Source organism: Danio rerio, chromosome 17 (genome assembly GCF_052040795.2).
Source record: "Danio rerio strain M-AB ecotype USA chromosome 17, GRCz13ab, whole genome shotgun sequence".
Classification (NCBI taxonomy): domain Eukaryota; kingdom Metazoa; phylum Chordata; class Actinopteri; order Cypriniformes; family Danionidae; genus Danio; species Danio rerio.
In genome coordinates, this window is record NC_141037.1 from 13,778,460 (window position 1) to 13,798,619 (window position 20,160).

The following is a 20,160-nucleotide window of genomic DNA, read 5'->3' on the forward strand; positions in this document are numbered from 1 at the left end:
TTTAACACATTTTGTTGAATTTAGGTTACACTAAATCTACATGCCAACTAATTCTTATTAGATTAGAAGTTGACTGTTAGGTTTGGGTTAGGTTTAAGTTGACATGAACTTGCAAAGTAACCGAGTCAGTTAAATGTCTGTTGAAGGAGCAGTATCAGCACATAATAATCAGACAGTCTACTAATACTCAAATAGGCATTAATTGGCATGTAGTCAACAAAATGTGCAATAGGAACCATCAAAATAAAGTCACCTGATTATTTGTATTATTTTTTCCTATAGGAGTTCGATAGCTTTATGTAGGGATTTATTTCTTATGAAAATCTCTTTTTTGTTCATTATGTTGACACATTTATACTTACATTCTGTGACGGTCAATTTAGAAGGTTACTTTAATATCTTTTTTACTTATTAAATGGCATAAAATGACAATATAATACACCGATCATAGACCTAGACTTCTTTTATGATGATTTTATAATTATTTTATTTTAGATTGGTCATTTTTGGTATACACATTGTGAAACTCACAGTGCAATGTAGAAGAAACTTGAATATTGTTCCTTATATTTACTTTAAAGTAAAAAAAAATAAAAATCACATGATGATGAGTTAATATTCCTAAATAAAACCACAAAGCCACTATCAAATATCCTTAAAAAAAGAAAACACAGAAAAACAAAGAAGATGTTGTATTGAATAAGGCAAAGTACTGTATGCAATATAATGACTTTAATATGAAAGCATTTTGCAATGAATGGGAATCACTAAATTGTGAATGAATAGAGTCATATGAGATCAATTTGGGGTCATGCGTCAAGAACGATTACTTTCAGAGCAACAGGAACTGCCATGTAATAAATCACAGCAAAACACCAGATGGAAGTTAATTGCTTTGTATTTTGTTATCAGAGGCTTTTTGCACAAAGTGGAAGTGACTCCCCAGATCTCTGGTTTGCCTGAGGACATCCGCTGACGTTTGCCACAACCTCTGTGACTCAAGTATTTTTACCCAAGGACACTGGATCCTGGCCTGACTGATCTGACTGGTGGATGTGTCTGAGAACGGCTGACCTGAGCATCTTTCCCACCATAGGTGTGGTCCTGATACGCTTTTTGGCAGAGGAGGATGTCTTACATTTCAGCAACTATTGTTCTCCTATTCTTCCTGGCAGAAGTTCACTCTCTCACTTCCACACACACACACACACACACACACAGAGAGAAATCACTTCCTACAACCTGCTGACCTGATATGTGGATCTAATTCTCACTTCATAGACAGTTCTGTGTCTGTTCTTATGCTTTCTTTTTCAGATCAGGGGAAAAAAAACTTGTGCTGTATAATGTTACAATACAAATAAAACTGCATTTATAAATAAATAAATAAATAAATAAGTGCTGTCAAATGATTAAATCACATCAAAATAAATAGATTTTTACATAATATAGAACGATTATTTAGTGATTTTCACGCACACCCATCTCTAGGGTTTACAAAGAATGGTCTGAAAAAGAGAAAATATCCAGTGAGCGGCAGTTCTGTGGGCTCAGATGCCTTGTTGATGCCAGAGGTCTGAGGAGAATGGCCAGACAACAGTAACTCAAATAAGCACTCGTTACAACTGTAAAATGCAAAAGAGCATCTGTAAAAACACAACAAGTCCAACCTTGAGGCGGATGAACTACAGCAGCAGATCACACCGGGTGCCACTCCTTTCAGCTAACAACAGGAAACTGAGGCTATAATTTCACTCAGGCTCAGCAAAATTTGATAATAGAAGATTGTAAAAACGTTGCCTGGTCTGATGAGTCTTGATTTCTGCTGTGACATCAAGATGGTAGGGTCAGAATTTAGTGTCAACAACATGAATGCATGGATCCATCCTGCCTTATATCAATGGTTCAGGCTGGTGGTGGTGGTGTAATGGTGTGGGGGATATTTTCTTGGCACACTTTGGGCCCATTAGTAGCAATTGAGCATTGTGTCAACACCACAGCTTACCAGAGTATTGTTGTTGACTATGTCCATTCCTTTATGGCTACAGTGTATCCATCCTCTGATGGCTACTTCCAGCAGGATTACGCGCTATGTCATAAAGCACAAATCAACTCAGACTGGTTCCTTGAACATTACAATGAGTTATCAAATGATCTCCACAGTCACCAAATTCTTGATCCAATAGAGCACCATTGGGATGTGGTGGAACAAGAGATTCACATCATGGATGTGCAGCCGACAAATCTGCAGCAACTGCGTGATGCAATCATGTCAATATGAACTAAAATCTCTGAGAAATATTTCCAGTACCTTGTTGTTAAGGCAGTTATGAAGACAAAGCAGGTCTAACATGGTACTTGTAAAGTGTACCTAATAAAGTGGCCGGTAAGTGTATATGATTGTGTTTATAGTACACACACCTAAATAATGTATGTTTTGTGAAATATAAAATGTCTATTTCTGATTATTACAAAACTTGCCAGCTAGTTTTAATGAACTGTAAAGAAAAGTCTCAAAACACAGCCATTAAAATAAGAAAGTAAAAAGTTAAATATTGCTTATAAATCCTTCCTGATCTCAAGATTGATATGTTAATCTACAGATTTAGTTTGTATATAAACTGAAAGGGAAACTCCTAAAACTGCATATATTTTTTTTAAGTAAATCTGGACTTTGAATTCATAAACAGGGTTTCACCATACAATCCATTGTGGGTATTACTTTTTAGACTAATTACTCCAAATGTTCATTAATATCACAGGTCTTAACAAAATTTTAGAATTTTCATATTCTGGATGAACTATTCCTGCCACTATAAAGTATTAAATAGCAACACAAACTCCCACTGCCACATCTAATCATAAAACGAAAAACAAAACACGAATTTGAACCACCTTTAAAAGAAAGTTACATTGATGTCAGATGTGTTCCGATCAAAGATAATCACATTTTATGCACCAGGGTCTCGTGTAAAAGCGGGAAAACCTTCGGAAACACGTCTATGTGCAGGTTAACTTACAGCCCGGCCCTCCCAAGCTCAGAGAATGAGATCCAAGAAACCCCTGAGACCAAAAACAAGGGGAAGTCTCAGTCAAAACATTTCTATTTCACGCCAAACACACTCTATTTAAAAAAAAAAAAGCATTGGGTGTCTTGTTTTTCTTTTGCTTTCAGTGGAGAAAGTCCCTGCAAGCAGCTGTGAGGAAATTCCCTGTTATTAACAAAAGGTTGTCGCGTATAAAGTTTGCATCATTACTCCACATCTGTTTGGATAGCTTGAGTGCTTCCTGTCTGTCACTGTGTAAAAGTAAAGGTGCAGTAATAGAGACGGCGTGTTGAAAAGCCTTTCTATAACATGCCTTTTCCTATCTGACAGTCACGTGTGACCAATAGTCTTGTTGAAAGGCCCTTGTACATATAGGTTAACTGTGTAAACAGAGGGAATTATGGTTTCCTATATGCTGTGCAGGAATTTTCAGATCACGCTACAAGCTGGTACGGATGCGTATAGGTGAGGATACTTTAGCGGATGGCAATAAATGTGTCATCATTACAGGTTTTTTCATGTAGCTGTTTCCGCTGAAAGTGCTTACTGCAAAACAAAAAGCACAGAGTCAACCAGAAAGAGATTTGGCGCACATGAGACTGTCTGTGGTTTGTATCTTTCAGTGTCAAATGTGATGCTGTAAGCATAAATGCTAACTGCTATCATGCCTAGCTGTAACATTTCAGAGTGACCACGACCACCATTGTCAAGCAGCAAACTCTCTATATTATTATTATTAATAATAATAATAATAATAATAATAATAATAATATTGACAATTTTGGAGTGTGTAAAGACAAAATGTCAATATCTTATGCTTTCAAATGTCACTTTAATCTACATATCCATGCTCAATGGGGTGTATGCTCAGGGACTTTTAATTTTCAATAAGTCAGCTCAAGCTGACAAAAGGAAAAACAACCTGTAATCTTTCTTTAAAAATCAATCATATTCATTGCCTGATTGGATATAAAGTGGCTCTCAGACCGGACAAGAAGCGCTGCATTAAAGGTGCAGTATGTAAGTTTGACACCCAGTGGCTGAACTAGATATTGCATTCCTGGATCAAAACACACGCAAGCGCAGGTTGCCAGATTGTGGACCAACAGAAATGTGCCTGACTGTTGAGCCTAAAGGCTGATTTAGGGCTGATCTAAATTGTGCTCTAAATAAAAGCAACGACACACAATAGAAGGAATATTTTCATATTAAAAGGAGTTTTTTTTCCTAACCAATACCTAGAAGTTATATTTTAGAAACGGTTTCGAAAAAACTTAAATGACATGATCACCTCAGGGGTGACGCGTAGGAGCAGCAGATAGCACAATTGCCTCTCAGCAAGAAGGTTGCTGGTGGAGCCTCGGCTGGGTCAGTTGGCATTTCTGTGTGGAGTTTGCATGTGTTAACATGGGTTTTCTCAACAAGTCCAAAGACATGTGTCGTAGTTTAATTGGGTAAGCTAAATTGGCCGTAGTGTACGTGTTTTATTGATGTTATTGAGTGTGTATTGGTGTTTCCCAGTGATGGGTTGCAGCTGGAATTTTTTACTTTTACATTTAAATTTAGTCATTTAGCAGACGCTTTTATCCAAAACGACTTACAAATGAGGACAAGGAAGTAATTTACACAACTATAAGAGCAACAATGAATTAGTGCTGTAGGCAAGTTTCAGGTATGTAAAGTGTAAAGTTCGGGAAAGGGATTTCTTCCCTCTTTGGGATGTAACCACGAGGCGATGTTCATTCACAAAACGCAAGTTTCTGGAGGGCACATACATCTGCAGAAGTGAGAGCAGATAAGGAGCAAAGCCAGAAGTTGCTTTGTAAGCAAACATCAGAGCTTTAAATTTGATGCGAGCAGCAACTGGCAGCCAGTGCAAACGGGTGAGTGGCGGAGTGACATGCTTCTTTAAGTTCATTGAAGACCACTCGTGCTGCTGCGTTCTGAAGCAGCTGAAGAGGCTTGATAGAGTTAGCTGGAAGCCCGGCTAGTAGAGAGTTGCAATAGTCCAGTCTGGAGAGAACAAGAGCTTGAACAAGGAGTTGAGCTGCATGTTCAGATAGGAAGTGTCGGACCTTTCAATCGTTACTCCAAGGCTTTTCACCCTTTTGGATGTAGTAATGATTGCCCCATCCATCTGGATTGAAAAGTTATGATGTAGAGTCGGGTTGGCAGAAACTTTTCATTTTCGTAAAGCATTTCCGTTTTCGTGAGGTTAAGCTGAAGATGATCTTTCATCCCGTGTGAAATGTCTGACAGGCAGGCTGAGATGCGAGCTGGAACCGAGGGATCATCAGGGTGAAAAGAGAGGTATAGCTGGGTATCATCAGCATAGCAGTGGTAGGAAAATCCATGTTTCTGGATGACTGATCCTAAAGATGTCGTGTAGATGGAGAAGAGAAGTGGCCCAAGAACAGAGCCCTGTGGTACCCCGGTGTTTAGATGCTGTAGGTTGGACACCTCTCCCCTCCAAGACACCCTGAATGACCTGTCAGAGAGGAAAGATCTGAACCGCTGAATATACAGTGCCTGCAAAGCCCAGTGACTCAAGCGTAGACAGCAGCAAGATGAGGACTGATGATTTAGAGTCTGCTTTAGCCAGTCTGAGATCCTCCACAACTGAGAACAGGGCAGTCTGACTGGCCTTTCTAAAAGCCAGATTGCTTGTTGTCCATGAGGTTTATTTAAGTAAGATTAAAACTGTTAAAACTGCTTTTAAGAGAGGAAAGGATCGATCGTATTGGAGAAACAATAGAGACTTGTAATAAGTCAAAGTATAAAAGTTATTACAAAGTTTTGTACTAAGCCAAAGTATTAAAAAAAACATTTAAAAAATCCACAAGGAAAACACCTTCCTAACAAATTTATATGTTAGTTCACTAAAAAAAAAAAAAAGAAAAGAAAAAGAACAGTAATATTTCAATATCTGTAATATTTGTTCTCCCACTGCATCATTTTGTAATGATGTCAGAGGGGCGATACCGAAAAGAAGGTACAAAAAAACACCCGCCATCATAACCTCAAAAATGCCGTAATGAAACAAGTTCATACTTCTGTCTGAGGCAGGGGATTCCAAACTTTCCCAGCTCATGATGGAAGCACTGAAGTCATAGTCGGCAAACAGCCAAATGTAACCGTAATAGACCTGCAATGAAAAGAAATCTGCAATCACTGCATGTGAAGGCCGTGCAATGTATATAATGCATTTGTCTTCATAGCAACCCTTGTTTTGTGTATAGCGCACACTCCTTTTGTTTAACCTTGAGCGTTTTGAGAAAACACAGCATAAAATATGTCTAATTGCTTCCTTAAGAGGTGCCATATGATACCCGACTCCCCCTATGGTTGAATATCCCTACATGTAAACACGTAATTTCCTCTTGATGGTGGAGAGCACTCGTCCATGGAACAGTAGGTGTCAGATTCATGAGAAAACCTGCTCCATTTGTTTTTACTATGTTGTTTTCCCATATTAGAGCAGCTGTTATGTTATTTCCGTCATACTAATAGAACTGAGAGCATTACAAGTCTTCATTTGTGGTTAGCACTATCGCCGCACAGCAAGAAGGTTGCTGGTTCGAGACCCGGCTGGGTCAGTTAGCGTTTCTGTGTGAAATTTGACAGTGGCGTAGCGCAAAATGCGGGGGCCCCCTGCAGGGATCACTGATGGGGCCCCCTTGGGGGGGGTTGATCACAAACTGAGGGGACGGGGGGAGTCGGTGGAGCGAGGAAGCGATCACAAATTGAGGAGCGCTCAGGGAAGGGGGGCGGGGTGGAGCGACAACCCGGGGTAGCGTTCACAAACTGAGGAGCGATCACAAACAAGTGGCGAAAGCATCAAAGAAACCGGAAGTCATTCATTTTCAATGAGAACCGGAGGCGAGGAGCATCGCGGCGCATCTTCTCCGGTGTGGGTGTCGAGGAGAGTTGAGATCAAGTCAACTTTATGGTAATGAGCTATGACGCGGTTCGGCAGCAAGCAATCAGTGTGAAGTAGTCCACCGCTTCAGAGGAGTTCAGAAAACACAGTCCTGTGAACTTTGGTTCTGACCACAGTTGTTCCCAGGGGTTTGATTATTGCGGTTGCCAGATTTTCAAATTGCGACGACGCAGGGCCCCCAAATCACGCGGGACCCCCCCGCGGTGCTTGCCCTGCTGGCCCGTCCGCTACGCCACAGGAGTTTGCATGTTCTCCCAGTGTTTATGTGGGTTTCCTCCTGGTGCCCAGGTTTCCCCCACAGTTCAAAAACATGCACTATAGGTAAGTACACTATTGGCTGTAGTGTATGAGTGTGTATGGATGTTTTCCAGTGGGTTGCAGCTGGCTTCCGCTGTGTAAAACACATGCTTGACAAATTGACGGTTCATTCCGCTGTGGCGAACCCTGAAAAATAAAGGGACTAAACTGAAGGAAAATGAATGAATGAATAAATGAATAAATGAATGAATGAATATTACAGGGCAGCTTGAAGGGATAGTTCACCCAAAACTGAAAATGTATTTACTATTTATCACTCTCAAGTGGTTTCAATCCCTTATGTTTCTTTGTTTTGTTGAACACTGAGGAAGATATTTTGAAGAAAGCTGGAAACCTGTAACCATTGACTTCTATTGGAAAAACAAATAGTATAAGGTCAATGATTACAAGCTTCCAATAACATCCAACTGATCATATTTTGTGTTCAATGGAAGAAACTCTTAAAGCAGGGCTTGACAATAAGGACTGCCTAATATCCCGGGGCCTGGTGCGAGATGCTCGAACCAGTGTATAGAATGGTTACTGGCCCAATCAGGCCAGTGCTGCCTTGTCACAAAAGTATACTTTGGCTGCGACTGTCTAATAAGAAAGTGAAAGCATGCAGAAATATTAAAGAGAGCTGTTTATCCATTAGGAAAATTGATCAAAGTTACCATCTGATATTTTTTCCATTTTTTAATCTCATAATATGTTGTGTTAGGCCTGTTGTTTTGCTCATTTCTGCACTGACAACTCAAAAGAAAGATCAACATTGATCTGCTTCATGATCTGATGCAGTCTCTGTTCATCTGTTATTTCTCTCTATAATTTAGTATGTTATATTATATTATATTATATTATATTATATTATATTATATTATATTATATTATATTATATTATATTATATTATATTATATTATATTATATTAATTATAATTAGTATTTTAATAAATATTCAACTATTTAAATTTATTTTTTTACATTTAATAAATGTAGTCATGATGAACTGAACAATTTTCCTTAAAAAGAAACATGAAAAAAATGTATAAAGCTGACCCCAAACTTTTGACCGGTAGTGTAAAAAAATAAAAATAAATAAATAAATATAAATATAGTATTATATTTAGTCAAATCACAATTGTATTTTTTAAATTATCAGTTGTATTTAAATAAGTTATGCTGAATAAAAAGGGTAGGTATTACAATTATGTTTGGCGTTTGACAAATTATTTAAAATACTGCATGTGGCTAAGAAATAGCTGTTAACTTCTTTTTTTACAGTAAATAGCTATATACAATATTGTATGTATAGCTTTGTCAAATTAAATGTTAACTGTTTTTAAATAAATTATCTCTGTTCTGTCTACTTTTGATGATGAAAATTTAATTCTGTAGTTTATCTAAGTGACTTTTATTGTTTATTATTATTTTAGTAGTTTGAAACAGTATAAGGAATAAGAAATAAAAGTCAAAATAACAATAGAAAAAGTTTTCAGAAAGAAAAATAAACAAATATCAGAAAGAATACTGACAGTTTATCACCATGTTTTGTACAGTAACGCCAATTCAGACGATATATCATTTCAAATGGTTTAAAATGCTTTCAAATTGTAAAATCAATTTAAGTGGTTTAAAATTATTTCTGTTACTTTCAAACTTTACAATTTAAAAATTGTTGGAGGAATGATCAAAGTTACTTAATGCAATTCAAAAGCATAAATAAATCAAACCAAAACATAAAATCACAAAGTAAGCAAGACTGCTATTATATGAATATTTTTACAGTTCGCTAAGTACAAACATAGGGTAACAACTACAAATTTGATCATAATCCATGCGTTTTGGTATAATACAGCAGGGTATGAACACTTATTTTGATGCATGTCCCATAATGATCACATGTTTGGTTAGAATGCAAAGAGTAGGTGAATGAACGAATGCATTTGACTACCTACAAGTGTTCACGCTACAAAAGCAATATAAAGTCACATGCTCAACACATTTTAACTTTAATCCAGCATCATCCACTTAGGCTGGACTGATGAAAATAGTCTAATGAATAGTTTAGTTTTGTAATCTAGTTTTAGTCATTAAAAACATGTCCAATTGACTGTGATCCTAAAACGTAATAAATTAGACAATTTAGCAAAACATTACATATGAAATATTAGCTGTTTTTGTAGATATAAATGAAAATCAAAAATAATAATGGATTCAAAGAGATTTAGCTTCACTGTAAAGAAGCAGATTAAAGTTTACACAAGTCCAAATGTATTTTATTATAAAGATATTTAGATATTACTGCACTGACTGAAAAAAAGACTTTGAACATGTTTAATTTCTGATAGTAACAAAAAATGTCCACAAATAATTACAGTTCAAAGAAAGGAGTAACATACTGAAATAATGTGATGTTTTTTAACAGAAAGACTATTTTTATAGAAGTATGAAAAACTGATTAATGTAAAACTGATTTACAAATGTAGAAACAAATGGCATGGTGCCTTAAAAAGAGAAAAAAAAATCATATTGCAATATGCTGAGCCTGTGACCCGTTTTTGACATTCAGTAGACTCGTGTTGATATACGTCTGCTTTTCTTAAAGGTTTTTTGGAGGTCCTTCTTTGAACAAGGATTAAAGGTCACCAGCAAAACCTTTTCATTTTCCCTTAGATTCTTCCCTAGACAACATGTTTGCTTTCACTGTCTTAAAAATCTGATTAAACCACCAAGACCTTTGAGAGGCCCGTAGAGACCATAAGTCTGAGATCAAACGGACACTGACATAACCTGAATGTGGTTTAAGTTCATGACCTACAACCACACGGTCAACCCTGCACGAGTGTCATGCCATCCACAAACCTACACTTTCATTCAGCACAAGATTTATCACTACGGCAAGCATCCCTATAGGGTTAGGGTGTTTTCTAAACCACATTTTACTGAAGCTACAGATAGAAAGCATGGCGATTATCATTGCTCAATCATTTTGATCATAAATGAAGCAAATATTGGTGATTTATATGTCTCGTGCTTCTCATGGGAAAAAGTGTTCGGACATAAAGAGGTCGTATGAGGTCTGTTTTCACAGAGGAGATAAAGTCAGTGATAAACACTGATTTGACAGTAATAATCTTTGGTTTTAGCAAGATTTAAAAAAAAAGATTGAACACTAGAAGGAATGTTGAAAGAAGCAGTACAACTTTCTGAAATGCATCACTTTTAAAAATGACCACTGTATCAGTGTTTGAACTGTGCAATGGTATCAATTAATCATTCATAAATTTTTCCTTTGGCTTTATCTCTCAGAGGTCACCACAGCAGAATGAACTGAGCCATCAAGCCATACTGCAGATCGCAGATGATCCCTAAAACTGCGTGCGCGAATATCAAACCTAAGACCAACTTTACTGAGCTAGGAGGTGATTGGTTTTCTAAAGTGTTTCCCAGTTCACGCTCGAGGGCTCGTGCAGCTTCACGAAGCCGCTGAGGAACAGACTTCGCCATGTTTATGCTGCCAAATGTCCCAAATAGTCCTCGCTGCAGCTGTGACGACATAACCTAAAACCCGCCTTGCAGCAACGGCGGCCGTCTGTGGGCGTGGCCAGGCCAGAATGCATTTTCAATTTCAAATCGATTTTCATTCGTCGCGATGTGTTAAATGAAAATGCATTGTTTTTTTTCATTTTCATTTTCATTCTGCAGCAAACATTGCACATATGTCTTGGAAAATGCTAACTGAAATACAGAAATTCACTGCTATTTACATATTGCATTATCATTTTGCGTATTACATTTCAAAACTAATTTTGCTACACACATCCCATGCTGTTATGCTGAAAATGTAATCCTGCATTTCCTAGACGCGAGTGTAAATGCATTTAGGACCAATAACATTTAAATGATAATTTTGCTACAGTTTCTGCTTGTACTTTATTCACATCAAATTCAGTTTGTGTATAGCATTTTCAATTTAATTTTGCTACGTATAAAGCTTTAAAATGTGGATACAATTTACATAGTAAAACAGTGTTTGAAAAGAGAAATGCAAACAATGTAATTTAATTTACATTTTCATTCTGCACCAAACATTGCTCATATGTCTTGGAAAAAGCAAATTCAAATACAGAAATACATTGCCATTTAACATATTGCATTGCCATTTTGCATATTACATTTTGAATTGAATTATGCTACTCATATGCTTCCATATGAAGTAAGTTTTAGTGATGTTTTCCTTTTCTAACAAGCACCCTAACCACTGAGCCATCGTGCCACCCAGGTTGTATTTTATACTATTTTTTTTTTCAATGTATCCCACACATCTTACCACTTATTTAAAACGTAAACATTGACAAAAGGCCTCATCTCTGAAGGAAAAATTTTACATGTTAACCTTGTCCAGTCAATAGAAAAAAAAAACTAAGTGTAAAACAGGATTTGAAAAATCACATGGCCTCTTCCACTGAAATAAAATGATAAGAAAGAAAGGAATAAAACGTTTAGTATCGGATTCAGCCAAGAGGGATCTTCTTTCCCACTCTGGATAGCTCGTAATGAATTTAAACCACATGCCCAATTTCATTTTCCATTACTCAGAGCATTAGAGACGAGGATGGAGACCAGGGGGGTCTGTGAAAGGAGCATCAATATCTGTCTCCCTGCAATCCAGCGCATCTGCAAAGCACATTTAGAGTTTAAATGATCTTTTAAACAAAGCCGCCGATGCATTGTCTCCAAAAGAAATCATTAATTTTTGGCATTTATGATTTTTGCTGAGTTTAGAGAGCAGATGCCAAAACATTCAATCTTGAATGACGGGTTGAGTTTGTTTGCAAAAACAAGCTAATTTATTTCAATGGTAAGTAAACTAATTATGTAGTTAAATCAGGGGTGCGATGCAGTGGCGCAGTAGGTAGTGCTGTCGCCTCACAGCAAGAAGGTCACTGGTTCGATCCTCGGCTCAGTTGGCGTTTCTGTGTGGAGTTTGCATATTCTCCCTGCGTTCGCGTGGGTTAAAGTCCAAAGACATGCAGTCCAGGTGAATTGGGTAGACTGAATTATCCATAGTGTGTGAGTGTGTGTGTGGATGTTTCCCAGAGATGGGTTGCAGCTGGAAGGGTTAAGGGATAAGTTGGTGGTTCATTCCACTGTGGCGACCCCGCATTAATAAAGGGACTAAGCCAACAAGAAAATGAATGAATGAATGAATGAATAAATCAGAGGTATCCAAACGTTTTCTCATGACAGGCCAAAAACCAAACTTAATTGAGGGCAGTGGGCCGAAGGTAAAAATACCACACCATGTTACATTAAAGTTTCCATGAGTAATTTTCTAATATTTCAAAATAGCTACAAAACATTGCTTTAAATTACATTAACTAATGCAGCACATTTTTTAAATTTATAATAAACTTATTGAACAGTAAAAAAATAAACAATCCCATGAATAACACAATGGAGTTTGATGCTAAATGCACTACGCTGCACATGCCCTGATTTGCTCACTGTTGTCTTGTGCATTGTCTTTTATCCGTCAAGTGACAGTACTGTATTTAAATTTTTAAAAATCAGATTCATTCACCAAGCAAAGTAAACTACAACACAAAGCCCATTCTCTCTCTCTCTCTCTCTCTCTCTCTCTCTCTCTCTCTCTCTCTCTCTCTCTCTCTCTCTCTCTCTCTCTCTCTCTCTCTCTCTCTCTCTTTCTCTCTCTCTCTTCTCAGATGGGATGGTGGGCCAAATCAAAGGTTAGCATGGGCCAACTTTGGCCCCCGGCCCTAGTTTGGGCATCTCGTTTGAAATAAAGATACATCTTGTGATTGTTACTCAAAACAAGAACAAATTTCACTGATGTCAAAGATTTATATCTAATCCATTTATATGAATTCAAATGTTTTAAAACATGGCACCTTTTTGTTATTTCATGCAAAATAAAGACTAAATAACAATGTGTTTTATGTTATATTTGGAAGAAATCCAATTAGTGCTTTGCAGACTAAAACCAAATTATGTTTCAGAATTTGACTATAAATCTTTTCTTTATTCATTGGAAGATATTCATTCATTCATTTTTTTCAGCTTAGTCGGCGTTATTAATCTGGGGTCGTGGAATGAACCCCCAATTTATCCAGCATATGTTTTACACAGTGGATGCCCTTCCAGCTGCAACCAATCTCTAAGAAACATCCATACACACTCATTCACACACATACACTACGGACAATTTAGCTCACCCAATTCATCTATAGTGCATGTCTCTGGACTTGTTCAGGAAATCGGAGCACCCGTGAGGTAACCCACGCAAACACAGGGAGAACATGCAAACTCCACACAGGAATGCCAACTGACCCAGCCGAGGCTCGAACCAGCGACTTTAATGCAGTGAGGCGATGGTGCTACTAATTGTAATAACTAATTTATTCTAGTTTTGATGACAGCACATAATATTTTAGTTGTTATTTTGCAGGTTACTAGTATTGAGCTTTAAGTGCAATTTAAATGCTTAACATAATTAGATTAGCACGTTTGGTAATTAGGCAAGTCATTGGACAATAATGTTTTTTTTAGCCAATTCAAAAAAATAACAAACATTTCTTAAGAGGGCTAATAATATTGACTTCAGCAGTTTTCCATATTTTCTAATCATTTTTCCCCATACAGCCAAATTAAAAAGACTTTTTCAGGAAGTAAATATAAAAGGAAATACTGTGAAAAACATCTTTTCTCTTTTAAAAAGCACTAGGGAAATATTAATTTTAAAGAATTCAAAAATTTCACAGAAGGGTGAAGGCAGTTTTGTTCAATCTACTTGCTTAAAAAAGTTAAAACAACACTAATCTTAAGTTTTTGGGGAGACAAATTAATAGTTTTATGTTTAATGCACTTAAATTTTCCTTTGATTTAGTTCTTTTATGGGGGACGTAGTGGCACAGTAGGTAGTAGGTCGCTGGTTCGAGCCTGGGCTGGGTCAGTTGACGTTTCTGTGTGGAATTTGCATGTTCTCCCTGAGTTTGTGTGGGTCCCCACAGTCCAAAGATGTGGTACAGGTGAATTGAGTATACTAATTTGTCCATAATGTATGAGTGTGTATGGATGTTTCCCAGAGATGGGTTGCAGCTGGAAGGGCATCCACTGCGTTAAACATGTGCTGGATAATGGTGGTTCATTCCGCTGTGGCGACCCCGGATTAATACCCATATTAAACGTTTGATATAGGTTGCAACTGAAATCTGCAGGAAGGTGGCTCTCCAGGAACAGGGTTGGCCACCCCTGGAACAGTCCCTTTATTCATTAGGTGTTGCCACAGCGGAATGAACTGCCAACTTATCCAGCATTTGTTTTTCACAGTGGATGCACAGCTGCAACCCAAACCTGGGAAACACCCATACACACTCATACACTATGACCACTTTAGTTTATTCGATTCACCTACAGTATAGCACAACTTGGGACTGGGGGAAACCAGAGCACCCGGAGTAAACCCATGCGAACACCACAAAGACTCCACACAGAAATGCCAACTGACCCAGCCGAGACTCAAACCCAAGAGCTCCTTGCTATGAGACGACAATGCAAACCACTAAGCCACCATGTCGCCCCTTGTAAAAACTTGAATCCAGCATTTTATACAGTGTAATTTGTTTTCAACTGTATGTGAAATTAATCTCAAGCAAATATGTTATATTATTGGGTAGTAAGTTAGGTTACAAATTTAGTAAAAAATGAATTGTGCATTTCTACGGAAAAACAAGACTGATTCCGAAAAACTTTTTTCTTTTAAGTTCAAGGTAACATTATCCTGTAAAGACAATGTCTTTTATCTGAACTGTCCTCCATGAACAATGCATTTTATTTTGAAAAATGATATCTGCAGACATTGTGCAAAATGCTATTTATGGTGGGTGAAAACTAGTCTCACAGAAGATAATGGCAGGTCATGTTCTTGACATTTCACCCGAAAGCTGAAAGTTGGCCAAAAGGGACATCAGAGTCCTCATCCCAAGACAGAATGGACTAAATAACAATGCTCATGAGCAGCTTTCTCTAAAACTCTTGAAAAGTGAGATCAGTAAACAATAATAAATCTGTCATCAGATTCACTGCTAGGGAAGCAGCTGAAATGTGAGGGAAGTTTGTCTGTCAGTAGCTTTTTAAAAAGAAAGTCAACAGTTCTGTGTGTTTTTCTTTTCTTTTTATGGATAGTTCTTCCAGTTGGTTGCCTGGTAGTTATTTTGTTATTTGTAATTTACAATAATAAATAAAATGTATTTGTATTTACTCCAACTACAAGAAGAAGCTTACAAGGGGTCTTTTAAAAAGGCCTATTATGCCCTTTTTTTTTTTTTTACTAAATTTTAAATAAGTCTCTGGAGTCCCTAGAGTGCATATGTGAAGTTTCAGCTAAAAATACCCCACAAATTATTTTTTAAACTCTTTGACACTGCCCCTTTTAGGCTTTGATCCAAATCATGCCATTTTGGTCACTGCTGCTTTAAATTCAAATGAGATTGTACTCCCAGCCATTCTTTTGAAAGAGGGTGGAGCTACAAATCTTATTAAATGACAATTTATTTACATTATGGGATGTATCTCCACTTTCCTTCCTAATCTGCAATTGCTTCTCTGGTTCTACCGCTAACTGTATTACAAAAAAAAAAAAAATTTAAAAAAAAATTACTAATGTTTTGCTTCTAAAGGCTGATTTATACTTCTGCGTCAAGCACACGCGTATGCTGTGGTGCTGATGCATAGCCCTACGCCGTGGTCGTCAGCGTCGTTGACGTGCACCTCTCAAAAAAATTTAACTACACGTCACAACAATGTGTAGCGCAAGCTCTGTGATTGGTCGGCTTGGTAGCGCTGACGAGTCTGGGCGGGACCGAGAGCCGCGCGAGCGGTGCGAGCCCAATGGAGCGATTGTTTACAAGTGTGGAGTCCCGCGAAGGAGCTCCTGATGGAAAGTTTTGTTTTGTGTTTACCTCATAGTTGTTGCACGTCCGCCGGTTCCTGCCTCAAAATGGGCGAGTTTGAGCCACTTGTACATCCCGGAAGCGTTCAGAAAGAACAAAACACAGGCGAAGAAACTCTACACAGACACACATTAACACCTCACTGCCAACTAGCGTTTCAGAAGTGTTAATGCAGACCAATAGAGACAGCGCGCAGAAGTATAAATGCACAGCTATGCGCGTTGCATGTGCCGTTGGTTACGCCGATCACTTGACGCAGAAGTATAAACCAGGCTTTACACTTTACATACCCAAAACTTGCCTACAGCACTTATTCATTGTTGCTATCATAGTTGTGTAAATTGCTTCCTTGTCCTCATTTGTGAGTCGCTTTGGACAAAAGCGTCTGCTAAATGACTAAATGTAAATGTTTTTTATAAGTTGTTTATATAAAGACTTTTTATTTCAAAAAATAAAAAAGTAACTAATGTTACACACATGCTGCTTGCTATGGAATGCAAAAACTTTAAAGCTCATTATCTCAAAATCATTCAGAACGCAGATAGAACCCTATAATTCCAAGAGTCAATTCCATGCCTGCATAATTCCATGCCTGTGCTTCTTAGTTGCTGTGATTGGCTGTGTTCGAAAAATGCATACTTCCCTACTATTACGAAGGCAAAACGCAGCCTATTCAACAGACAATATAGGCGGTCACCTAGTGCCCCACGTTTCTTGGAGGGCCCCATGAACGCTGTTGTTGTATATTTACTGTGAACAAAAAGCACAAGGACAAGCACATACAAATAAATCATAAATAATGTGCAATGCACAAACCCCATTAAACATGATACAATTCCCAATGACAACAAGAAAAAAATATATAACCGCCACATTTCATTAAAAGAAAAGCTCTGTGTAATTCTTACATGACAAATAGCTGAAACCGATAATCAATCAAATAGCAACAGTATAATAACAACAGTATGAATAAAAGCAGAAAATATTAGAAACATGCACAGCAGCACCACACTATTTTGCATAACACTGCCTGTGATCGGCTATTGGGTAAATGACGTTACGTATTCCTACACAGACTCCACATTTCTCTCCAAATTGCTCACGTTTGATATAAACCCGAAAGAATGTCTTAAAGTCTTAAGGTAATAATGTTTCTGCAGACGGTTTTTATCAAGTGTCATCCCTCTTTAAGGACTTCTTTAAAGGCCTACTCACACTATGCTATCCAAACCATGCCCAGCCCCGTTTCCCGGATCGTTTGAGAAGTGTACGTGCGCTGAATCGGGCCCAGGCACGGTTCACTTAGCCGGCCCTGGCCCGGTTGGAAGAGGTGGGCCTGAGCACGGTTCACTTGGGCTTTGGCACGGTACGCTTGTAGTGTGAGTGCAAAACGCGCCAAAGCCCAAAACTGAAAGCAAGACGTGACTTTTAAGGGACTGTTTCATATGGATTAATTAATCGATCTTACTGTTCATCGAACGCAAACTGCCGTAGTTTATTAAATACGCAAACCCCTCACTGCACGACAGCTGCGCACCTTCAGCAGACCTCCTCATTCCTGCAGCACGAGGACTTTATGATTGTTTATGAGCGTCAAAAGTGGCGGATTTGTTCGGCGAAATATCTGACTGCGTGTCCCCGCATCCCTAAGGACTGTTTGCCGAAATATTTGACTGCTTGTCACTGCATATCATACGACTTAAACGATATAACCTCTGTGCTGAGCGAGAACGCTTGCTGAACAGCGCAGCATCGATGACGTAAGCGTGCCCAGGCCCGATTGTATGTGAGTGCGGCCCATCGGGGGAGACGGGAGGGGGGACAAGCGTGCTTTGGCCCGGTTCAAGGCAACTGTACATAGTGTGAGTACGGCCTAAAACATCAAGAGGGTTATTATAGTCTGTGCAGCGATGTAGATTATGAGAAAATGTAAGTATTTTTTGGACCATGCATGGATGTAGACATATTCAGTGGTGTAAATTAACTAATTACAAATACTCAAATTACTGTAATTGAGTAGTTTTTCTCAGGAATTGTAATTTACTAAGTAGTTTTAAAAATGTGTATTTTTAATCTCACTTGAGTACATTTTTTGTGCAGTATCTGTACTTTTACTCCACTACTTTCCTTCAACCTGAAATCACTACTTTATTTTTTCATGTCTATGGTGATTTTAAAAATCAGTCCTGTGATTCCTGTCCAAGGGTCCAAGAAGATGTCCAAAATCTTTACACACAGTGACCCAGAGACTGTTTAGATGCATGAGAAGATGACAGATGTTTACTGTATGATGAACGAAGTGGCCTTAAACACCCAGCAGGCACAAAATGTCAACATAACGTCAGATTGACGTTGTACCCTAACATCATGGGGACGTTGCATTTTGTTTGGAAATGAAAATCTGCTTGAGGTCAGAACTCAACACTTGGACTTTACCACTATGACGTCTATCAGACGTTGGATTTTGGTTGCCATACCTGATGAATAAATGTTAGTATTTGATATTAATATGATGTTGGTTTAAGATGCTGGTTTGATGTTGGACTTTGGTCACTTTCTAACAACCTAAAAATCAACCAAATATCAACGTCATTTCACGTCATTATTAGACACCAAAAAAAAACGTTGTTCTTAGACGCTGGCTAGACATTGAATTTTGGTCACCTGACATCACAACATAAATCTGACCTAATATTAACGTCTTATGATGTTGTGTTTCTGCTGGGCAACAACTAGATGCACTACAGAATGTTACGTTTAAACACACACTAATTACATGTAAGCGCATCAGCTTTTTACAGCGTAATACTCAATACTCGAGTACTTTTGAAAGGGCTACTTTTTACTCATACTTTAAGTAATATTTAAAACAGATACTTTTACTCTACTTGCACTACATTTTTAGATAAGTAATGGTACTTTTACTTGAGAATGATTTTTCAGTACTCTTTCCACCACTGGACCTATGGTAGGTGAACTCTAAACAAAACTAGCTTTAAAATAGTTAAGCAAAAGACTTTCATAACACTGTATGCACAATTATTTACTTCAGACATCTTTATGCAAGAAATCATTGAATATATCTGTAAAAATGACTCACAGATGGTGTTAACCTGGCTCCCCACAGCTCTGCTCTTATTGAAGAATGTCTAGTATAAACCATCTGAGGTCTCTGTTCACACTGGTTGTTTCTCAGACTGTATTAATGCAGCACTGCCATGAAGAAGAGCAGAGCCGTATGGAAAAAAACACAAGTCGTCAGTGTTTGTGTTGATACAGACAAGATAGATATAAGAGCTATTTTTGGTATATACAAGCGGTGCCAGTAAATGCTTTTTAATCTGACTCAGGTCTCTCAGTTAACGACAAAAGCAGTAACAGAGAAAATGCATACGACACATGTTTACTTATTTAATAATACTAGGTAGATAATTCTTGTAAAGAAACATTTGAGGTCATATTTTTGAGGTCATAAGTAAAATTCAATATTTTATGACAAATACACTTTTATTACTCTTCTAAATGTGCATAGATAAATGAAGACAAATAATGCATACTTACATTTGCTTATTATTATTACTATTTTTTTTTTTTAACTAACTTAGATAATATTTTCACATCAATGTTCAGCATCGGGCCGACATTGGATTTTGCTAACTTTCTAACGCAACCTAAAAACAACAAAACATTAACGTCTAATGATGTTACATGACGTTGTGTGGACGCTACCAATGTGACGTCTATGTTGGATTTTGGTTGTCATACCTGAGGGATAAATGTTAATATTTGACGCCAATATGGCGTTGGTTTAAGATGTTGTCTCGACGTCGGATTTTGGTCACTTTCCAACACAACCTAAAATAAACAAAATATCAACATTTCACGTCATTATTGGAGGTCAAA

At 37.7% G+C, this 20,160-nt stretch overlaps 1 long non-coding RNA gene across 1 annotated transcript; it reads right to left on the minus strand.

Moving 5' to 3' along the window:
• Window positions 1-715: 715 nt before the first annotated feature.
• LOC141378526 (uncharacterized) lies at window positions 716-19,474 on the minus strand. Its single transcript, XR_015513108.1, has 3 exons — window positions 19,358-19,474; window positions 6,099-6,192; window positions 716-1,190 (listed from the first exon to the last, which is right to left on the minus strand). It is a non-coding gene; the product is annotated as an uncharacterized LOC141378526 (long non-coding RNA).
• Window positions 19,475-20,160: the final 686 nt, after the last annotated feature.